This window comes from Delphinapterus leucas, chromosome 8, assembly GCF_059928025.1.
Source record: "Delphinapterus leucas isolate spDelLeu-1000000601 "Yukka" chromosome 8, BTC_Dleu_Yukka2, whole genome shotgun sequence".
Classification (NCBI taxonomy): Eukaryota; Metazoa; Chordata; class Mammalia; order Artiodactyla; family Monodontidae; genus Delphinapterus; species Delphinapterus leucas.
In genome coordinates, this window is record NC_143136.1 from 81323558 (window position 1) to 81331681 (window position 8124).

An 8124-nucleotide genomic window follows, 5' to 3' on the forward strand; every position below is an offset into this window, starting at 1 on the left:
TGTAAGGCCATGTCTTTCATCGTCTGTCACCACCTGCAGGAGACACGGGTGACCGGCTACCTAACTGCCCGACAGGCAAGCCAGGCTCGCTTTCTGCCTTGCTAACAGAATTCCGATTTTCAGATAGGGGCACCAACGTGCTCAGGGAAGGTGACCCCTCCCCCAGCTCCAGAACACGGCTGGGCCACGACAATCACAGCCACCCTCTCCTCCTTTGCCAGTGACTGGCTCAGCACGGGCGCATGACCATTCTGGCCAGTGGCACAGGGAACCTCTGAGAAATTCTGACCTTTGTTATCTAGAGAATCACTGAGAAGCAAGCCGTCTCCCTCCCTTTTTGCTCTACATGTTATCACGTGAAGGTGTGATGGCGCTCCAGTCACCCTGTGGCAGGGCAGGGAAAACCCAGAGAATCTTCAAGAAGCCAACCCAGAACTGTGGCCACTTTGAACCACCTACCTCTAGACTTCTTAAGCAAGACAGTAAAGTAACCTAACTAGTGTTACTTACAACAGAAAGTACCCTACCACACCACACCGCTTGGCCTGGGAAGTCCCTGCAAACTTTCCTCCTACTATCCCCTACTATCTCCAATTTAGAGCTCAAGTACAGTTTCCTTGGGAAGTCTTTGCTTGTCCCCAGACGGTTACACAGTCCCAGACTCTGTTCTCTGCACATCTGCCTCTCCAACTAGACCGTGAGCTTCTCAAAAGCAAACATGTTCACCCTTGGCAGAGGCCCTGGTGTATGCTGGGCATTTATTAAATGCTGAATGAATGAATCAACCAACAAGCAAACAACAAAACAAGGAATCAAAGGAGGAACATGCAGGATGCCTTCCTTGCCTGGGATAAGACTTGACAATTGACAGATGGAACATGGCACCCAGGCAGTCTACACTCTACTAAAGACTTTCTTTAAGCGGTGGTGAGCAAAGGCAGAGATAGTGCAATGAACAGGTCCTATTTTATCTGCCCAGAAGTCAGACCTCTCATTGGGAACTGTCCCTGCCCAATCCCCGGCACCTGGGGTGGGAGTGACTATCACAGTGGCACCTGAGCAAAGTACCCACTGCTATGGTGGAAACCCACTCCCTGTCCACTGAGATGGCTTGGCCCCGCTTTGGTCTAGTGTATCAATAACGTTTGCTATAAGGATGGAGGTGACGGAAGAAAAGAGAGACATCCTCCTATCCCCCCTCTCTCTAAAGGAACAGATAAGCCTGAGATGCCGTGCTTTTTATCACTCCATACTAAGAACAGTCAACACAGAGGGAAAAAGAGAGAACAAGCCCGGCAACCCTATGTGAGCCCCTGGATCAAGCTATGCCTAAAGCTAAACCCTCAGCCTTTTCCTTTATGTGACCCAATCAATTTCTATATTGCATAAAGCAATTTTCAAGTGACCAAACCCAACCCAAAGAAAAGAATTCTGACAAATACAGTCAGTAACGATGAAAGCAAGCCGATAACATCTCTTCTATATTCAGGACCTGTGCAGTCACCTCTCAAACTGGGCTTCTAGAATGGTGTCAGGAAGTAAAACTGCCTAGAGGAGGCCTAGCCATGAACAAGTTAGAATGGAAAAAATGCCACCCCCCAAACCACACACCACCACCTTCCCTCCTAAAGGAGGGTACTCTGAGCCTCCTGGATCTCCCTTCTGTTCAGGAAGGAGTGGGGACCTCTGGAAGGCATGAAGTGTTACATTAATACAAAGGGAACTTTCATTAAGCAACGTGCTATGGGCTTTATGAACATCGTATAACTTCAGGCCGTTGTAATGATTATAATAACCTTTTTACCTTTGAGCAAACTGAGAATCAGCAAAGTTAAGCAACTTGCTCAAGGTCACACTGCTAGTAACTAGAATTTAGATTCTAGACTTTTTCCACTTTATCACACCGATGGCCAGGGCCTGGGAGATGCAGCGCACCCTCCGCCTCCACCCCAACGCCCGACAGCGCCCCAGGACACACAGACCTGGATGGAGCCTTACAAGCGCAGGCCCCTGGAGTCACAGCAGCCTTGCATACCCAGTTTTTTGGAAGCCCCAGGTAACTAACCCAGGTGTATGTCGAACACTCAACACCAGCAACAAAAGTAAAGCTCCGGGAAGAAGGAGCAGTGACACCTGAGCGGGCCCCTGGCAAGCGCCGCAGAGGGAGAGGCGGGAGCTCGCTCGGGTCCCCCCCGCGGGCCTGAGTCCCCCGCGCTGCTCCGCGCTCTCCGCAGCAGTGGGGCCCCCAGCCTCCCCTCTCCCCACCAGCGCCGCGGACAGAGCGCCTCTGTGCCGTCCGGGCCGCTCAGAGACCCATGGAGCCCCGGCCCTATCCCCGCGCCCGCTCCCGCCCCCAGCTCCAGCCCGGTGCAGAGGGTCGCAGCTGTTCGCCCCCAGGCAGCTACGGGGCCCCGACCCCTCTGCTGTGCCGCGACCCCGGCACGCTCGCTCCCCCGGCGCGCCAGGCAGGGGAGCCCCGCACTGCCCGCCGCAGCCGCTCGGCCCCGCAGGACCCGGGCGCGGAGCCCGCCGTCCCCCGCCGACCGCCGCCCCCAGCCCGCTGTGCCCCTCGGCTCACCAGCTCCGCCGCGCTCCCCTGACCTGTCCGCGCGTCCGGCCGGCTCCCTGCTCCCGGCACCCCGTCCTGGCTAGCAGCTCACTGGCGGCTGGCTGGCGTTGGTGCGGCCCCTCCCCGCCCCGAGCCACCTGGGATGCCCGGGAAGGGGCGTGACAGCGCCAAGATAGGTGGGCCCCGCCCGCCGCGAGCAGCCCGGGCCTCGGGCTCTTCGGGAATTCTCCGCGGGGTGGAAGGGAGGCCCCGGCGACCGCTTAACAGGAGACACCTGGGACGGTTAGTCTTTGGCGGGCGGCGGGAAGCCAGGGCCCGGCCTGTTTCCACACAGCCTGGCGCGCTGGGGAAGTGGATCGCAGAGCGTGGGAGTCGGACCCCGCTGAGCAGGAAGAGGGGAGGCCAGCCCCTTTCTTTGTGGGCTGTAGAAACCAAGAACCGAGACCCGCAGGGTGAAAATGATGGGGACAGGGGCAAGTTAGTTCAGAACTGGAAGAGCTCAGAAAGGCCTTTTCCGACCGTTCCACCCTCCCCCATCCCCACTTTACACACCCCACTTTATTAGGTAACCCAGAATTTTAAGTTCACTGGTTCTGGAATCAGATCATTTAGGTTAAAATCCATTCCCCACTTACGAGGTATGTTAATCTCTCTATGCCCCAGTTTCCTCATCTAAAAAATGAAGATAATACTAGTATATCATAGGAAAAAGGTGGGAGACATAAAAAGAATAACCTACCTTTAGTGAGCAGTTACTTTGTGCTATCCACGATTCCAGGTGCTTAGGTTCTCTTTTGAGTTGACTTTAGAGTAGGAATTCTTCATCAAGGATCACAAACCTTGAAACTGGATTCCGCATTCTGCCTACAGACATTTTTTCCCTGAAGAGAGCGTCCACAGCTGTCCTTAGATTTGCAAAAAGCCTTGGGTCTCAAGACTAGTTAGGAATCACTGCCTTCCAGACTTAGCCAACAGTTTTAGAGCTGACAGACTTGTGAGAGCTCACACAGGCCAAACATCCTTGAGAATGAAGATCACCGGATGCCTGCCCAACACGCAGATCACTGCTCCCGAGAATTCCGATTCTGGAGAGCGGAGTGGTTTGGGAATAAGCACTTCAGGTGCAATTCACTGACAGGTGAGCCTAGGAAACCGATCTCATCCAAACTTCTCATTTCTCAGGCGAGGTAACAGGCCTAGGGATCGGTTCACTTGGAATCACCTTCCAGCCCGCAGCTGCCAAGGAGCCTCCCTTCCAAGTGAAGCCCTCACCCCACCTGAACCAAGGGAAAGAAATGTTTCTCTCTCCACAACGCAGCTTCACACAAGGAGCACTTAACAAACAAAACAGGCTTTTTTCAAGAAGAAAATAAAATGCGCAGCTACCTCTGGGTTAGCCCTTTACATCTCAAAGAAGCCTGGACCGTTCTTGCCAGGACTACGGATACCTCCCTCCAGTACCCACGCCCCTCAGCCCGGCCCATCCCCCTCCACATACGCCACCGTATCTAGCTCTACTATTTGAACAGCTGAGGCTATTCAGCTAACACTTTCAAGTGACATCCTACAAAAATGTAGATGTTTTGTTCCACTTCCTAAAGCTACAGGCTAATTAGACCCTGAAACAGAGGACTTCGGTCTGATGCCATTTCACTGTGTGAGGCCCACAGTGGGAAACACTTCTTTCTAGGCAGATCTTGGCAAGTACTGAGTCTGAAGCGAGAACAGCCCGGGCAGCAGCTGCAGCAAGAGTGGTTGCTTCAGGGATGCCCAAAAATGTCAACCCAAGAATTATCAGGCAAAATCCAGGATATTCCCTTTTTGACTGGTGAGATTCTCTCCGTGCTTACCAAGGGCAGACAAGGATGCATGTGTGTCTTTGGGGTTTTGGTGTTCACCGCTCACAAAGTCCTGATGCAGCAGAAAAGTTGAAATAACCTTCCCAAAGTGAGTTGAGCAAACCTCTCCCAAGGCAAGCAGGAAAAATTTCCAAGGTGGCATGCTGTAGCAGTACCACTTCCCTGAGAAGAAGAGTATAAAAAGATGCAGCTGGCCCCCTCAGCCCTGTGCTTGACCCTGAGGATGGGCAGCAAATCAGCTTTTCCATATTTATCCCTCAGTATTATCTTTTACCCTCACGAAGACTGTGGATCAGTGTGAATTTGCTTGGCTGTCTAAAACACATCAGCCAGGGATGGGCTTGCCCTCTTTTGCTTGGTTTCAGAGCACAGAAGCATGGACTACAAATGCATGGGTCTGCTTACAAAGTTGTTGGCTACAAAAATGCCCAAAGGCCTTTGTTGCTATATTTGTAAATCCAGGAAGAAGCTCTTGGTTATTCCAAATTTACTTTTACTTTCGAAGGCAACACAAACGTATTTATCATCTTTTTAATTTGCTAAGTCAATGAGGAACTGAAATACCAGTGTGGAGAAAATTCTTTGTGTAAAATCAGAGTTCTAGTATCATGAACACACCAAGCAAAATCTGCCTCAGGACTTTTGCACTTACTGTTCCTTCTGCTTGGAACTCTCTCCAGATCTTTGCAAGCCTGCCTCCTTCAATCATTCAGAGGCCTTCCCTGACCACCCAAGCCGTGTAGTATCACAGCAGCCTGTTCTGTTTTCTTCATAGCACTTAAATGTACTGAATCATTTTAGAAAGTGTTGGTCACTGGTTTATAATCTGCGTCTAAGAAAATGAAGACTTTATCTTGTTTACCACCTCTCCCCAGCTCAAAAATCAATGCTGAGTACAAAGCAGGTGCTCAAATCTTTGTGGGAATCTTGATGAATGCTCACATTTTTGCAGCAGGCTCTGAGTGCAACACATGGAGATGTCAGCTGCTCCTGTACATTGCTTAGGCCTGGGAATAAGCTCTGGTCTAGGAGTAAAGCAGGATCTCAACTCAGTCTCTCTATGTTCCTCAGCAGCCATGTGACCCTGGGAGAGTTTAGCTTCCTGGTTAAGATCGTGGGCTCTGTGGACTTCCCTGGCAGTCGAGTGGTTAAGACTCCATGCTCCCAACGCAGGGGACACAGGTTCGATCCCTGGTCGGGTAAATAAGATCCCAAATGCCTCACAGCGTGGCCAAAAAAATGAAAATAAAAATGAAGAAAAACCCAAAAAGAACATGGCTCTGGAGCAGCTCCACCACTTCCTAGCTCTGTGATGTTGGACAACTCACTTCACCTGTCCACACCTCACCACATCTGCCTGTGGGGAGAATAAGAGCAGCACCTCATCCATCGCTGGTGAAGAGATTCCATAATGCACATGCAGGACAGGCTATCACCGTGAGCCAGGCATGGTGCCAAGCGCTTCACACAGAGAGGTTAGGTAACTCGTGCGAGGCACTCAGGTAACCCAGGGAAGAGTGGGAGCTACTGGAACTCTGGTCCAGAAGCTGCTGAAGTTCACTCTTTTTTTTCTTTTTCTTTTTCTTTTTTTTTTGCCGTACGCAGGCCTCTCACTGTTGTGGCCTCTCCCGTTGCGGAGCACAGGCTCCGGACGCGCAGGCTCGGCGGCCATGACTCACGGGCCCAGCCGCTCCGCGGCATGTGGGATCTTCCCGGACCGGGGCACGAACCCGTGTCCCCTGCATCGGCAGACGGACCCTCAACCACCGCGCTACCAGGGAAGCACTGCTGAAGTCCACTCTTGATCACCAGGGTCCTCGTACATAGTACAAACACAACAAATGACTGTGGCAAAACATTTCCACACAACTGACCTCAAGCCAGGCTTGACCTCATGTCAGAGAGGCGTCCGCTGCCATCAGAGTGGTTGTGACTAGCTTCGTCTTTGCGGGCCAGCGGTTGGTGCAGCAGAGTGAACCCTGAGTAGAGTGAGGTGCTTTGGGCTCGGGCTCTCCAAGTGTGAGGTGAGGGGAGTCATGTAACCTCTCTGGGTAGAGCCAAATGTGTCCCAACGTCCTTCATAGGCTTCTCTTCCACTCTATTAGTGGTGGATCTGTATTTCTTCCAAGAACAGCCCAACTTTTTGGCCCAATATAGTAAAGTGTAATCCACTTTAAAAGGCACTAACAACAAGGTCCTAATGTATAGCACGGGGCAACAATATTCAGTATCCTGTGATAAACCATAATGGAAAGGAATATAAAAAAAGAATGTATATACGTGTATAACTGAGTCACTTTGCTGTACAGCAGAGATGGGCACTACACTGTAAATCAACTATATTTCAATTTTTTAAAAAGGCACTATTCATTTACAACAGCTCACAGGGAAAATTGGGAATGGCAGAAACTTTTTTTTAACATAAATTTATTTATTTATTTATTTTTGGCTGCGTTAGGTCTTTGTTGCTGCGCACAGGCTTTCTCTACTTGTGATGAGCAGGGGCTGCCCTTTCATTGTGGTGCGCAGGCTTCTCGTTGCGGTGGCTTCTCTCGTTGAGGAGCATGGGCTGTAGGCACGTGGGCTTCAGTAGTCGTGGCAGACAGCCTCAGTAGTTGTGGCTCACAGGGTTAGTTGCTCCGCGGCATGTGGGATCTTCGCGGACCAGGGCTCGAACCCGTGTCCCCTGCATTGGCATGCAGAGGACTGAAATAGAAAGGAATCGGAGCTCTAGAGCCCAAACAAACCATGTGACCTGCTGGGCTGTAGGCTTTCAGCACTAGCTGTAATTATTGGGAATCTGAATAGACTTGATTCATGATCTAGCGTCAGGGCGTTGAGTGGGGAGCATTTGCGGGAGCCCTCAGTATGAACAGCCACCAGGCACAGAGGTGGAAACTAGCCCTAAACACTGCTCACTGCAGTTCTCAGGAGGGAGAGCATTTTCTCTCCCCATGAAACAGCCTAAGAGCAGACTTTCCCCCAAAGAAGAGGGTGGAGCAGTGGGAAGAGGGAGGACCCTAAATGGAGAGGTCCAGTGAAATTCCATTTCACTGGTAGAATTAGATGACTCCTGGGGTCTCCTCACAGCCTTCTCTCTTACTCTAAGTATCTGTGATGCTAAGTGAAGGTATAGCTGGGGTCCAAGGCAAAAACACCTGCTCCTGGGAAGTATTTGATAATAACTATTAAAAACAAGGCAACAGGGCTTCCCTGGTGGCGCAGTGGTTGAGGGTCCGTCTGCCGATGCAGGGGACACGGGTTCGTGCCCCGGTCCGGGAAGATCCCACATGCCGCGGAGCGGCTGGGCCCGTGAGCCATGGCCGCTGTGCCTGCGCGTCCGGAGCCTGTGCTCCGCAACGGGAGAGGCCAGAACAGTGAGAGGCCCGCGTACCGCAAGAAACAAACAAACAAAAACAACAAGGCAACAGGCCCCAAATGGAGTCACTTATGCTAAGCCCCATGTCACCAAACCGAGACGAGACTGAATTACAGTTTCGGCTCTCCCAGAAATGAAATCTTCAGCCAGGCAATAGGGAATCGCCTGATAGGCGCTGGTTAGGTCATCTGCCTTACAGACCCCTGACATTCCCTAAAGGAAACTGACCTTGCAATAACCAACCTGCTTTTTGCCTCTTTGTTCCTGCCTATAAAAGTCTTTCATTTTGTACAGCTCCTCAGAGCTTCTTTCTATCT

General features: G+C 51.5%; 1 protein-coding gene across 1 annotated transcript in view; it reads right to left on the reverse strand.

Annotated features, from left to right (window-relative positions):
- The window catches only part of LYPD6B (LY6/PLAUR domain containing 6B), a 264288-nt gene extending 261613 nt beyond the window's left edge, over nucleotides 1-2675 (reverse strand). Inside the window, exon 1 of the mRNA XM_089916832.1 lies at nucleotides 2579-2675. The gene's annotated coding sequence lies outside the window, so the exon portion shown is untranslated. The remainder of the gene's footprint in view (nucleotides 1-2578) is intronic.
- Between the last annotated feature and the right edge of the window lie 5449 nt (nucleotides 2676-8124).